Raw genomic sequence first — 16,085 nt, 5'->3', positions numbered from 1 at the left:
GATAGAGCACAGAGCGTGCTCTAAATATATACATATGTTTTATAATTTTCAACACAAGTCGGGCGATAATATTACGTTAATAATAGAGCTCATTAAAATGATGGGCTAGTTAAAAGTTACTTTTAATAAAGTATAAATTTTATGAAAATTCCACAGATTTTTAAGTAGTTTTTAATTGGCAAAAATATATTATAATATATACATATATATATACTTATATACATAAAGTATTTTTGAACTGGAAAAATATGTTATAATAAGCTGCAAAGATTGTAAAATAGTTTTAATTACTAAATATAGTTAAAGCTACAACACATTTTAGCTGTGTGCCCCAAACCGTTCATTTACACGGATTGTAAGCTACTTAGCATACATAATATTGATATTGTTCTTTGCAGCACCTCAGGCGTCATAACTAGAAGCTTCTGCAAGGAATTGCAGCAATATTATATTGTTCTTCGAACACCTTTAAGGTGTCATAACTAGCAGCTTTTGAAGGGCCTGGTAATTAGCGAATATTATGCCAAGCTTTATAAGTATTATTTGAATCAAACTAGATGACTGCATAATTCCTGCTAGTTTGCAATATGATAAAAATATATAAAGTTACATTCAATTTAAAATGCTCTGCAAGGCATTTAAAGGTGTTAGCCATTTGATTTGCTAGCCAAACACTTGACAGGTTGTTGCAAGTTTCAAGAGGCATTTCAAATATACTGGCCTTGGCAGGCTATTTTTGCCAAGTGTAGGGCAATCGAAAGTCGACTTGACAGCCGTCAAGGCGTATGCCCAGCGCCCATTGGAAGGCTTTTGACCGTTTGCTGCGCATTAAAAAGTTTGCACAGTTTTTGTTGTTGGCTTACTTTGAATGAATAATAAAAGTGAAATGAAATGTGCAAAACCACAAGCCAGGCAGCTGGGACCGTGCAGCTGGCTGACCACTTCAAATCCTCGACTGCTAATTGCAAGCTAAAATTTGCTCATTAAGCGGTCGCCATTGGCGCTAAATATAATCAAATCAGAAATTTCCGATTGTGAAATATGAGACTTCCGTTCTACGTAGGGTACATACAGCACACAGTGGCTGTTGTTGTATCAATAAATAGGATTTATGTAGGCGAGAACAAGTAAACGCATGCCTCCTCTAACTGTATAAGGTATAAAGTATCTCTTATTATTAGTAATTTCTCGGAAATTGAGTAAGAGTTAGCTAAATTATTTTGTGGCCTACTGAGAACACACGCAGCTGATATTTGATAATGTTGTGACCATGTATTTAAATAAGTGTGTTAGCCATTTTCTATCTTTTAGCTCAACATTCTCGTCTAGAGAATTTGGAATATTGATGTCTTTGTTTTGATCCAGCACTTCCGCTTAATTTTCGTGCCGCGAGGATTTTATGTGGCAACAATGCATTTCTGCAGATATCCGAATTCGAGAATGTTGATGCGCCTGGGATTTTTGGACAAAATACAGTCGACAAATGCCAGTAAATTATCATTTATCTTCTTATAGCAATGCATATATTTCAAGAATATTTTTGTGGTGATTTCAACGGCATGTTCAGTTTTTATATTTTTATTTTGTTTACTTGTGAGTGGGGCGGGGCACCTGTCCAGTTGTGGGCATGTTTTGCATATGGGGTTACGTATGTGTGTGTGTGTGTGTTTGCAGTAACAGTTATCTTTTAACAAGCAAACGAGCCATGAAGCGAGCGCTGCAAGAGGCAGCGCCGACGTCTGCGGACGTGCCTCAAACTGTGGCAGTTGTTGCTGTTATTTAGTGTTGCATACTTTTTGGGCTTTGCTTTTGGGATTTATTTGCATTTACACTGGCCTCCTGGTACGCTCCAGCTGCCGGCGCCGCTGTTGCTCTCGTGTTGTAGAGTTTATTTTGCAAATAGTTTGCCGCAATCTGTGTCTCGTTCTGGCCTGCGAGTGTCGCATTTAAAATTTATGAACTTTTGTACACACACACACACACACACACATATATATAGTTTACATGCACCTACGTACGTATTTATATACATATATTTTAATTTTTCTACACGTGTGCGCAAATCTAAACGTTTTTACCGCTCACCCAAAACACACTTTCTCACTCTTCAGCTCTCTCCTACTCTTTCTTTTTCTTTCAGTATGTGTCTGTGTTCATGATGCATGACTATGTAAATAGACATTTTTACACTCTGACAACAGTTTTCATACATTATGGAGTCGTGTTTTTTTCCAGAGTTTTTCCGCTTTTTTTTTGCGAAGTTGTTCAGTTGCAAATTTGCTCTGCACCTTTTACGTTTGCATAATTTTATTTTATTTGTTAACTTTTAAATTGTTGTTGCTCGTTCTCTATAATTTTGTACTCTGCATACTTAATAGCTTATACAAATATGCCTCACTGCATGTCGCAAATAGCTGCAGCTTTTTTGACATTATGAATAATAACTTTAATTCCCCTGATCGCAATAATAATAATATACATACATATGCGTATATTTATGCAGAAATTTTTTCAATACAGAAAACTATTTTATATTTTGCAGTTAAAATACGCACTTTCTGATTGATTTGGTTTTCAATGAAGCTCACTTTTTTTTTATATAAAAGTTGAATTTATGAGCGGGAGCATATTGCATGTGGTGTTGATGCATCGTTAAAATCAATATAATAATATAAAATTTAACTTTCATAAGTTAAATTCTTAAAAAAACATTGTTGGCTGCAGCAACAGGTGGTAACGATAATTTGACAAATATGTTAAAAGTCCGTGTTCGTTTATAAGTGTTAAAATATTGCAATAAAATTAATATTTATACAGCCAGTATAGTTCAATTACTCCAATAAGTAGTAAAGTTTCGATTTGTTTATAATATAAATAATTCAAATAAAAACAGCAACAGTTGTTGTTAAGCTCTATCGCAATGTTCCTGAGAATTTGTCAACTGTGTCGATAAATTTCTAAATTCTGCTCCAGCAGAATGTGCGTGTGTGTGTGTGTGCGGCTATGTGTGAGTAGTGGTTATGTGGTTGACCACATGATTGTGCCACTAACGCTGATTGATGTACATTATTGAAATAGATTGGAGCACACATTTAATTTAGGCGCTTTGTTTAGCGACCGCTTCATGTAATTTGCATGGCCATCAAGTTCAAAATTGGTTAATTAAATTCGAAATTGTTGCGCTCTGTTCAGTCAATTAAATATTTATGGCAATTCGGAAATTTACCATTACTGAAAGCTGTCAGTCTCGGGCATTGTTGTTGGTAAGCCCACGCTTACACATACGCACACGCACATGTCCACACCTGACTGGGGTAACGGCATATTAAACGTTCAGTTGGTAGCCAATATTTTCAATACATGCATAATTGATGCACAGTGACCAAATTTGTGGGCCCAATGTCTCTGCAATCTGCCTGCTGCGAGCAAAAATATTTATTTTAATAAATTAAATGCAGTTTGTGCATATAAACGAGAGCATCAGCATGCATTTTTCATATTTTTGAATGCAGTTTCATAAACTACGCCAAGCAGCAAACAACCAGCTCATGAATTTACATATATGTAAATATGTAAATATGTATGTATGTATGCATATATAGAAATGATATGGAAAAAGTGCACATAAATTACTTTTATATTTTGTCGCTATTTTTATATTGCCAACACTTGTGCGGAAATTGCGCGATGAAACGACTCGACGGCAAAAAGCTACAGCAAAGAAATGGCTCACTGCAGCATGGATATGCATTTTTGTAGCCAAACACGGTAACACAACAGTGCGACTAACAACACTCTCCCCTTTTTCCTCTCCCGCACAGACGTGGCAGCGGCAATCCCTGCCACTGGCAGCATCCGCTCCGGCGTTGGGTGCCCTGCTGCACAGGGCGTATACGCGATATTTACGAGAGATACGCAGCAAATGGTTGCGCTGCAAATGCGCCATAATTCAGCTTGAAACAAGCTGAACACAAAGCAAGAAAAAAGTGTGTATGTATATGTATGATACAACACAGAAGAAAAAAAAAACAAGAGCAGAAAACGTAAAAAGAATTAACTAAATTATGCATCTTGCACTTAAAGTGGCCGCTCGAACAGCTCCACGATTTAAATTTATGTTATGTTTATTGCAACTCGAAAAGTGGGCTAAGAGATGAGAAAATACAATGATTGGGCCAGACTATATATAGGCTGTAAGCAATGGAAGCGATAAACATTAACCACACAAGATAAATATGCAATTACTATGCAAATGGCAAATTGCAAGAGGCATGCACCATGCGATATGTATTTGCTCATGTTGGTCCTACAGCAAATGGAATCGGCCCTACAATAATAGATTATCTTGACTGTTCAGAGATCCAAATGCGCAGTGGCCATTATATTGCTTTTAAACCCGATTTTGATGGAAAGTTACATTAGATTTATAAATAGCATACTTGTTGGAGTTAGATAGAGTAAAGGACATGATGTTTGTTTCGTACACGGGCTGCTTAAATAGAGCAATAAACTACATCTTTCTGTTTGAAATTGGTAAAATATATCAATTCAAGCAGCTTTCTAGATGGAAATAGTGTAACTAAAACGATTTACAGGAGTATAAATATATTTTTTTAAACTATTATTTAACGCTGGCCATTAAAAAATGGTTATCGATTTTGAAGTTTTAAAATACCGCTTTAAATTTGAGAAAAATTTGATACAATCTTTAACGAATATTTTGTAGAGGTCGTTAAATGCTTTGAATTATTTGCTAGCGTAAAAGTTCATTAAGAATCCACTAAAAAAAAAAAACAATAAATATCAAAGTTTTGATAGAAAATCCGTCATTTTACCTATCTTTTATTATTGAAGAATATATAACGTTTTTATATAAATGTTTTCCTCACAATATAAAAATTGCTACACATTTTGATCTGTAAAGTTGTAAAGCGCTTGGGGCTCTTAGTTGGACTTATGCTTCCTTTTTTCGTTCATTTTTTATGGTAATAATTAACGAACAAACGCTTATGGAAAAGTTGTTCATTGTAACAAAAACAAACGAACTGAGGTAAAAACAACTTCGTGTGTACGTGGATAGCACAGACAAACACAAAAAGCGCATTAAAACTGAACAAAAATATATAGCTGCACATATAAAGAGGCGTAACAATAACAAACATGCGCAACATACAAATAATACTCGTCGCTGAGCTCGTATTCGAATTCCTGCCCCCTCAACGGCACAAAATTGTCAAACAAGTTTTGCGAGGAGGGGCGCGAGATGGGAGAGCGGCAAAAATAAAAGAATCGAATTAAATTAAAATGTAAAACAATTTCCAGCAGCACATTTGGTACCTTTAAAAAGTAAACTATATTCTTGCCAGCCGTGCCGCAACACAGAAAACATTTTCCCGCTTACCTCTTCGCGCGTTGCTCTTGCCACCACATACGCTTTAGCCTGCTTCGTGGCATTTTGTGGCCACTGTTAAATATTAAACAAGTGAAAAATACATTGCCTGCGAATATGCATATAGTCCCAACAAACAAATAGCACCAACTTTCAATGCACTCTAAATACAGTTTAAAGATATCAGTTCTGACGCTATATTTTAAACATATTCTTAAGCCGAGTGAAATAGTTGGTTAAAGTAAGTTCATAATTAAGCAAATTCTGGTTAACTAATTTCAAAATTAATCCGAATAAAATATCGTGCAGTCGGTAAATGTGGCTGATAAAAAGGTGATCATAGTGTTGAAACGAATAAACGAGGTTAATTTGGCTCGATTCCATAATCCATAATTCCATAATATTATAAGCTTGTTGGTATATCCCATTAAGCATATAAAATTCCTCGAAAACATTTGGATGCCTTATTTACTTCTTTTGCTATTTACTGATATATATATATATATATATATATATATATATATATATATATATATATATATATATATTTGTACACATGTAGAGTCGGTATTATCGCATTTTGCATTCCAAGCAGGCAAATGAACTCACTTGAATAATCGTCTCTTTGGGAGTTATCTCGCACTTTAAATACGTTGGCGAATTTTAATGAAAACGTCCTTTCAGCGCCAGATAAATTATTCAGAAGTTTGCTACTACCACAGCTCTGGTTGCCCTTTGTTGTTGTTGCAACGTTTCTCGTTTTCGTTATTTTTTTTTTTTTTTTTTTTTTTTTTGTTCGGCTATTCTTATTTTGCACCTTTTACGTTGAAAGTTCGTTGAAGGTTGAAGTGTCGTCGTACTCTCGTCATCCTGGCCATCGCAGTTGCTGGCCATTGTTATCTGTTTTAGCTCCATTCTTGCCTCTTGCTCAATTCGCTGGCACTTTCGAGTGGCTGAAGCTCAAAATGCTGGACGAGATCTCTGCATTTGCTTTGTTAGCCAAACTGAACAATTGCAAGTATTCAAAAGTGCCAAGAAGTAGCAAGTGGAATAACTAGACCTGATGGCATTTCGAAAAGGGCAAACTTAAATCACAACTAAGTTCTGCCCGTTTACAGTTTAATAAGACACCAAGCGTTTGTCATTTCCCACTATCAACAGGAAAAGTGTCAAAAAATTAGTTACAATTAACATGCTTCACCAACTGATATCAGTCTTATTTGACTAGCTGTTATCTATATTAAAATATAGATTATACGCTTATAAGGTTTATTTGGAGCGTATCGGTATTAAAAAGTTCATGCATGCTTAAACATACAAGCAAGCATACGTACATACAAACATACATATATATTTATATACAAACATACATACGTATCATTCTACATAAGACAGGGCAAAACTAAGCATCACTTACCACATATAATCGAACCATAAAAACCAGTAAGGGGCTTTTTTGTACAATTGCATGGAAACGGAAGGGTAACTTTCTGAGCGTTTGATATAACAAAACATACATTCACACTTGCACACAAAAACATATTAATACGAATACCTATATACGTACGTGGATCTTGTATGGGAAACTTTCCTGTTTTTAACTGTACTAAATTAGACTACCAACATGGCTGGTATTAGAAATATCGGTCAGATAGCTTTGGAATTAATGAATTACTCAGCCCTATGCCTTCGAATGTATTTAATCTTCGGCGTGCCAAATATCGTTATTTCTTGTTATAGTCCTGCTTGAAATACATACTTATATATATTTAGAGGCTATCACTTTTTATACGACTCTAATGGCTGGCCCGTTGACAACAAATGTCGTATAGAACATTTGTAGTGTCCATTGCAAAAGTGAAGTTAAAGTATGCTACGTACATAAAAACCAAGTTCCGTTTCAAGTGTGAAAATGGGAGGCGACAGTAATAGACTCACAGCAGGATGGAGAGAGAAACTGCTGGAAGTTGGATGGTGGACGCTGGCTGATGGTCAGACAGTGGTTAGGTCGTTGGGATTGGGTGACAAAATGAAAATGCCGTTGCGGTTTTGCTCAGCTCTGCAAAGATTTTACCACATGCAAGTAATTTAAAATTTATAGATTCAGATTTAAAATGTTTTAAAAGTGGAGCAAAAAAAATAATAAAATTGTGAAGCTGTTGGCAAAGTGTTAAATGCGGGGTGAACGATGCAAAGTTGTGGCTTTAAGGCCAGTTTTAAGCCATTTGGGGAAGCACTTTGGAACAGCAGCTTGTTAAGCGTACGTTTAATGGAGTGCCTAATGGCTGAGCGTGTTTGAACAAAATGGACCCAATCCCCAACAGAGCCCTGTCTGATGAAAACAAAGAGTTTCGGCTAGTTGGCACCCAGCCAAAATTTAAGTTATAAGCCATAAAAAAACCAGCTTAGGGAACATACTGATAACAATAAATTTCAAAATCTAAAGGAATTTATATCGCATTATAATGAAAAACTCTTTTTGGTAGAGTTTCTCCAAGTAAATGCATGGCTGTCAAAGGTATAAGTACGTCTTGTTAAAATTGTAAAATAATTAGTGGTTAATATAAAGCTATCAATAACTGAAAGGTAAATCCTTACTGTGAATAATTTTGTTTAGAATTCAGTTATGATAGATCTTTCCATCTCAAATCTTTCAATACTATCTTGAACCTCAATTCCAATACCTTATGCAACCTTCTTCCCAATTTTCCTCGGATGCGGGTGGAATTTTCAATCGCGATTGAAGCCGATCGAACATAGTCTTAAACTTCCTTTGACTCGTATTTTTCACTCATGACGCATGGAAGCGAAAAACGTATCAAATGTATTTGAACAAAGATCTCTGAACATAACTAAGAAGCCGATTGGATTGTAAACAACAAAGGTACAAGCCGCCGTTTACCACGATTTTTCGACACTTAGGCTTTCCCAATTGCCCAACTTGCCCCGCCGTAGTGTGCATCTTCGCCACAAATTGAATTACAGTCCTAGCCCTTACAATTTGGGTTTGGTGCTCCTCGCCAATCAAGCAGCCAGTCAGTCAGTCAATCAGACGGGACAAACAGTTTTACACGTAGAGATAATTGTCAATAGTGTTCGTTCGTACACTTGTTTTATCTGTATAAAAATAGATGCGTTTTTTGTTGGATAATATTTCGTTTTGGAACGAGCTAGAGAATAGAGCTAAGAAAATGCCATTGACTGACTGACGGGCAATTGACAGCCGAAGCATGGCCAACTAGCCATGGGGAAATTATGAGCCAATCAATAATATACCCAAAACAAATAAAAAGGAAAATGGGAAAAACTATGCTGGAATACAGCAAACGAGAAATGGCAAACGCACACACACACACACACACACACACACACACACACACACACACACACATGAACTACACTTTGTGTCTAACAAATTGGCAGCGGGTATATTTTTTGATTAAGCATTCCCCAGATACGAATTAAATCAATAACTTTAGCCAGAGCGACAGCCGGGCAAATGCTAAACGGGCGCCTGAATTGAGCTGGTTTCGGTTTGGCAGCTTGCCCGCTGGCAAACAAATTGAATTCAAAAGTTTCGGGCCGACAGGAAAATAAGGTTAGACGGAGTTTCAGCGGATGAAAATGGATGGCAAGGGGTACTAGGTTACGTACCAATAAACGTAATGAAACGTAATTTGAATGCCAACTCAAGTGGCTCTGGCACTGACTACAGCTGCAGGCAGCTTCAGGTGCAAATGGCCACTGGTCACTGACCACTGGTCAGCACGGGGCAGCAAATCGTGTGCAAATTGAGCTGCCAGGGTTAAAATTAACTGCTCGACCGCATACCGTGGAAAGCCTTGTCCGATTTATTGCCCGGATAATGCAGGCGACTTACGTGTGCTCAAATTATGCAGCCACTGCATTAAAAAACAAAAAGCTCCGAATACATACGTATATAAACGAAGCTGGCGTCTAGGCAGAAGTACTGTATCACACGAGCCCAACTTCATACCAAGACTGCTGCAGCGGTACCCAACACTGGCCAAACGCATTAAATGCCGAACAGATGGCATCAATTTTTGCCCAATATAAAGCTGAAACCGCGCCAGATATATTACGCGCCTAGCGCCAGGAAGAGTGGATAGCAATCGAAATGATTATCCATAAAGAACACTAAAACTCTTTTAGAGTAGGGATATATTTTCAAGGGGTATTGGGGCGACAGTAAATCCTTTTGTAATATGAGCGGCTGCTGGGACGATTTTGTGGTTTCCTTAGCAAATGCGATAAGTACATGAAAGATTAATAGATGATTGGTAATACCTAAATGAGAAAGTTCGGAAGTAAATATGTTTATTTTGTGTTGTTGTATGGCAATGTGCATGCCTATGTTTTTAATAAATTAATATATTGAGTGTAAATAAGTCGATATTTGAAAAGTCGCAAGCAGGCGACATTGATTGTTGTTGAACTAACTATCGACATATCGATTGTAATCGGTAATTATCGACGGTAATATTCATTATCAATAGCGTTGATAGATAGAGATGAAAGCGTGGTTAAGTGGAGCTCATTATGAAATAGCAAATGAGCGAGGGTTATCTGGACAGTTTTGGCATACCACCAATTAGTCTGCAGATTTATTGTTGTCGAAAAGACAAAATGAAACTTAAGTAGAGAGCATTAACACTTGCATTCACTTACACTCACATAAGTAGCTCCATCAATCACTGCAATGAGTTCAACACTCACATTTGTAATAGTGCATTACATTCATTCGACTACAGTCAGCGAGAGACAGTGGAACACAATGCGAATAAAGTGTTATAAAAGAATACGTGAGGACTGGGTAGCGTTCAGGGGCCCTTAAAGGCAGACATGGCAGGACATGGATGTAGACCCGCAGCGACCTGCTCCGGCCATGTAATGTAATGTAATGCGCGTGCTGCCAGCCAAAATGAAGAAAATGAAGCCTCCGCCTGGACCCGAAATGGCTATGGGCGGTTGGCATGAGTCAGGGGTTGAAGGTTGGGGGAGCGGGGTAAGAGGTGTGATGAGCAACATTGGCAACAAAAGCTGAAAGTGGCGCGCGCTCTCAGCAAAGTAAAAAAAATATTTGTGTAGACAGAGCGAGGTGCACAAAGAGCGTAAAAGAGACAAACAGAGGGCCTATTGATGGGGTCAAAGTTTGGCGAGGTCAGTGAGTCAGGGAGTGCACTCTGCGTGTGTGTGTGTGTGTGTGTGTATAAATGCGTGTGCTCAACACGTTCAATATTTTATGGTGTCGCTTACAGGCATCGAATGGCCAAATAGACAGCAAAGAACTGTGCCTCGAAGGCTGGGATGGAAAGGCAGGCGGGGAATTGGTAGATGTCAGGGGTAAGTTGAGGCCAAATTCGTGCGGCCGCTCAAATAACGCAGCTTTCGAAATTAATATAGCAAAAGGGCCGCAACAAAGTGCAGCCCTAGAAAGTGTGGCCTAAATTCAACTATAGGCTCTAAGGGAGCGCCAAACCCACAGCTGCCCGCAATCAGGCAAAAGCGGCGCAGGTGCGGCACTGGGAGAGGACGAGGGGCAGGCCGTTGGTCAATTGAAACGGTTCAAAGACTGTTTGCCCTCTGAGCAATTTGCCCCTGCCACGTATCGTTTGCCAACTCCTTCTATTTTTATTGACGCGGCCATATAAATTTCACTCTGGCAAATGGTTTTTATTGGCACCAGCGACTGGCACCACACCACAGGCATATTTCTAGGCCCAGGCAGCGGGCAAGGGCTCAGCCACAGCTTCTGCCACATAGCGCCAAGTTCAATTGCCACCAATTGCTGCACGACCGCCGGCACGGCTCAAAAAGGTTAAATTTGGAAATTGGTACGTGATTGGATTCAAAGCGCAAAATAAGTGCGTCAGTTGGTTGCTTGGAGGTCGCCCATTTCACTTATGAAATGAAAAAACAACAAAAAAACAAAAAAGAAATCAAAAACAAAATGAAAATAACAAGCAAGAAAATCAATCCATCTAAAGGCATACAGCATACAGAATACTCTGTTTTCTTCACATTCCTCTTTGTATGGTATATAAAAAAATACATTTTCCTTTATAACACCATGTTTTTATCCAGGGTTCCTTTTATGATATTTATTCAATTTTTGCCTATGATCATTTTTAAGGATTTTTACCAACACTTTACTGAGTTATATACATAGAAATTATTACTAAAATAATTATGAAATCAAAATAAAGATTCTTTTCCAATTAAATCTGGAGGTGAATGATTGCTGTATAGTTTATTATTCCCTCCTCGCTAGAACTAAGAATAATTTAAGATTTAAGAACAATATTTCCGGGTTAAGAAACCACGTTTGGCAAATTTCGTGAATGCTTATGAAAAGGGTATTACCTACTTGCATATCAAGCATAGCGAAAGGGTAACTTATGCGGGGCAGTGGGTGTGTTTGGTTCATAGCTCTGTGTGAGAAGAGAATTGTAGCATATTTTTTTGGCACGCCGGTTGCTCGATTTGTAATAAGAAATGTGTTTTTTATTTTGTGGTTTGAAAAATTAGAACTTTTGCCAACAGCAAACAGCAAAACGATGGCGAGCTCATGGCAACTACCCAAAAATCACACACACACACACACATATATATATATAAGAACAGTAAAAAATACACAGAGATTCACATTTATATGTATGTATGAGTATGGATATGTTTGTGCTTGGGCCAGCATAGTTTGTGGTTGATGGCCTAGCCATAAAACGTCCATTTGTTTTTGGCCAACAGAAATAAAAAGAGAAGCGCACAACCAAATCCAAAGTCAGCTAATAACTGGGCAATGGCCCTGACAGCGGCATTGTGTCAACATATTTGCCAATCATCTGAAGTTACCAGCGGCTGTCAACATTACGTATGAGTAATATGTCAGCGTAGATTCCGAATGATGCAAATTTCGTATAGTTAAGCAGATTTGCACAGCGCCAAATTTATGTGGCACTATCGGCTATTACCCGGCTTTGCCCATTTAGATTTTCTTATTTTAGCTTTCCACATAGCGGAGTGGATTTTCTGAAATCGGTAAATCACGTCTAAAATGTTTTTACATGAATGATGTTGGTTATCTGCCCAGAATGAGGGGACGCGGGAGTAGTAGAATGAAATTGGAAGGTTCTTTCAGTGTGCATTTCCATCACAAGGGGTAACTTTCATATCTCCAATTGATTGAATTAGTGGAATTGTTGGAACTCTTAACCATCTCTGAGAAGTTATGTAAAACGTGGCCCCGTAAATGCAGCCGAAACGTTCTGTACGCCGTTCTGGGTTTCCTCAAAAGGAAAGTAAAGTAGAAAGTAGCGCTACCGAAGCTTGAAAGGGATGAAAGGTCAAAAGTGCGGCGGTAAAAATGCTGTTTGACATGGTGTCAGTCGCCCTAAACAGCTTATTGGCCCCTGCATAAATTTAGAGACCACCGGCTCCTTTAAAACCGAATTAAGGCGATTACTAGCTGTTAAGCTTGTTCTACGTGATTATCCGAGGCTTACTTTGAAGCAGAATGGCTCCCCTGATCCCCACTTGTGACCTTATGGTGCGTTTGCACTCACCCCGTGGGTTGTATGCCCCAACAAATTCGCAGTGCAAAACTCCTTAATCTAATAACAATAATAAAAATCCATAACTATTTGTTATGCCAAATTGTTTGACACATTGTTGACCAAAATTGGACCGCAATTTTGATAAGATTTATTCTGATAAAATTCATTAGCAATTATGAGTGGCCGCCAATTGCTATCGACGCTTTGACAACATTTTTGTTATTTTTAATTAAAAAGTCATCACAATATTTTTGCTGTCATTATTTCAATATATGTATGAATGTGGACAACTCTGAATACGCCCTATCTACACATACATCATGCATGTAACATATTATTTTTTGTATGTGCCTGCGGGCATTTGACAATTTGCAGATTTTGTTGTTGCTTTTCTTAACCGCGGCTTCCATAATTTATATACCCCGTACATTTTACGTAGGGGTCGGACCTGCCTTAGACAATTGAAATTCTCAATGAATGTTCTTGATATCAAGCTGCTAATTTCGTTAGAAGCTACAGGGACAAAACGCCTGATTGCTGGATATTTCATAGTTGAACACTTATTTGTTGTTTTTTTTTTTTTTTTTTTTTTTTTTTTTTTGATTTTTTGTAGCTGATATCACAATTAATTGTCGTTTATTATGCGGCTCGAAAAATGTTTGGTTCCTGCATAAATTATGATACCCATTTAAAAACACACAACAAATTGTGTAGGCATATGTTTTTACGAAATGTTTTCCTTTTTAGGCTGTTTTTAATCACATAATTGACCCTAATTAGATGCGCAAATTAAATGAAAGTGAGCAAATTGAGCAAATATGATGAAATAAAATAGAAAAGGGAAAAATAAACGAGTCCGTGTTGCACGTCAATTGACATTTGGCCATAACTTGTTAAATGCATTGAAGTGCAATTTTAAAGGCGAAAAAGGACACAGTGCTAGTATGTTGAAAACATGTATTTGCATTAATTCTAGTTATAATATTTCTTTTTAATTTTTTTTTTATTTTTTTATTTTAAACAGTTATTCAGGTTTGGTATCTTGAGTGACGCCTTGAACTGTTGTGTAAATTGAGTCATGACGAAGGTTATGCCAAATGGCTTTGAAAAATCTTTTCGAGCGGTCATGTTGCAGCTTTGAAAATAGGAGCTGAGTTCCTCAGTAACCACAGCCATCAGGTTAACTGTCCAGATACCCAAATTGACTGGTGTTGGACTAGACTTAAAGCTTTTTGCTTTGCTTTTTGTGGTACGAGATGTCTGTCTGCCTTAATGACAGCCTGGCTGTCGACATATATTGATACGTATTTTCAACAAGGTACTTACCTTCAAAGTATTAACTTTTTGCCTTAAACAATTTTCGGTTATAATAAATATATAAGGTATAATTTCGGCAAAACTCGCGCTTAAATAAATTTGAAGTAAAGGAATAGGTAGTAATGGAGCGAGAGAGGAAGGGAGAAGAATGTTTGGCGTAGCTGGCACTTGAAGTGTGCCTTCATTCAAAGTTCCTTGAGGCGCTTCTATAAAACATCATTAAATCAGCGCAAGAGTTCACAAATGCATTTCATTTCAAAATCATGACCTGGCTAGCAGTAACTGATAGCTGGTAACTGTTAACCGGTAACTGCAACAGCACCACCACCACCGCCAACAACAACAACAACAAACTCAACAAGAACAGCTTGCCACTCGGAGCATTACAAATTACAAGTTGCTGTCTGACAGAGAAGCGTAGCTCCCAAAGCCTTGTGAACTACAAAAAGCAGCCTGCAAAACTTTGACGAGTGCAAGGGAAGCGCATAAAAAATCAGCTAGTAAATGGGTGGGTGGTGGCTACAAAGGCGGCAGAGAGGAGGGGCTATGGGCGTACGCGGGCAACAATTGCAATCTGTGGCGCTTCAACAACGCTTAATGTTGCCTACAACCGCAGTGCCAGCCATTTATCATTCACCCGAGCCGAAACGGGGCGCTAGGCGCAGGCGGATGCAGGGGCCAGCTGACGAGCTGACAGACTGACGGACTGGGGGATTGACGTGCGACAGACTGACAGAAGCCGTACAATAAAATGGCAGCAAAAAAACCAAATTGACCTTACGAAACTGTATCAGAGGCACCAGAGCTAGGAATACGATTGAACCTGATCTATGCTCTGAGCAGGTAAATCAAATTGCTTAGGAGCTGGAATAGTTGTTTTTTTTTCTTCTACAAATTTCCCTTTTATAAATTGCACACTTGTGGGAGCATTTGCTTGACTTACCTAAAGCGAGAATGCAATTTGTCCGCTGTCTTCAAATGCTGGCCTGAAACGAGACGAGAATCAAGTAGAACAAATATAATTAGCTGCTTATTATGCTTGGTGAAATATGGAAATAAGCATGAATAACACTTGTTTACTTGTAAATGTCAAGCCAACTGTCTTTAAATAAAAATGTATGCTATTTTTGATTAAAAACAATAAACATTGATACAAAAAAAAACACTATCTTATGACTGTGCAGGCAGAACACACTTTGGACTAACCTTCTAGTGTTGTTCAACAATGGATGGCGATAAAAGTGGTATCGATAACAACGATACCAAAGGTATCGATAGCAACGATAATGATATCATAGGTAAATTTTAATAAAGCGTCGATTATAGCTATCGATAGCTTTTTATCGATACATTACTAACACTATAACGATAACATTTTACAATATGTTTATTTTTGGAAATTTTAAAAGAATGCTTGCCCAAACTTATTTTTCAAAAACACTATAACCAAGCTGTGAAATTTAAATTGTATTAACCCGCCCCAATCATCTAATATTATCGATAACATTGATTGATTATCAAAAGAGCCATAATTGTGGGGGAATCTGCCGGCAATCGCTAGATCGAATTGCTATTATGAGCCTGCAGCGTTAAGCGGCTTTTAAATTCAGACTTTACCAACATTTAATAAAAGAATATGTAAGGCCAGGGTCCTATGAACCTTGAGGCATTTAATTAGAAACGGAGCAGAGTTGTGCATTAAAAAGCTGATTGCAATGAAAGAATGTTGATATTCCTCCTCATTTCTTACTCTGTTGAAGCTAAATAGAAAGAGCACAAAGCAGACATTGCATAAAGGAGAAATG

General features: G+C 37.8%; 1 protein-coding gene across 1 annotated transcript in view; it reads right to left on the bottom strand.

The window, feature by feature from the left end:
• The window catches only part of LOC26530364 (uncharacterized), an 89,423-nt gene that overhangs the window by 37,455 nt on the left and 35,883 nt on the right, over positions 1 to 16,085 (bottom strand). The window contains exon 2 of the mRNA XM_070209488.1: positions 15,224 to 15,266. The gene's annotated coding sequence lies outside the window, so the exon portion shown is untranslated. The remainder of the gene's footprint in view (positions 1 to 15,223; positions 15,267 to 16,085) is intronic.

This window comes from Drosophila virilis, chromosome X (genome assembly GCF_030788295.1).
Source record: "Drosophila virilis strain 15010-1051.87 chromosome X, Dvir_AGI_RSII-ME, whole genome shotgun sequence".
Lineage (NCBI taxonomy): Eukaryota > Metazoa > Arthropoda > Insecta > Diptera > Drosophilidae > Drosophila > Drosophila virilis.
Note: the sequence above shows the minus strand (reverse complement) of the source record. Positions and strands in the feature narration are given on the sequence as shown.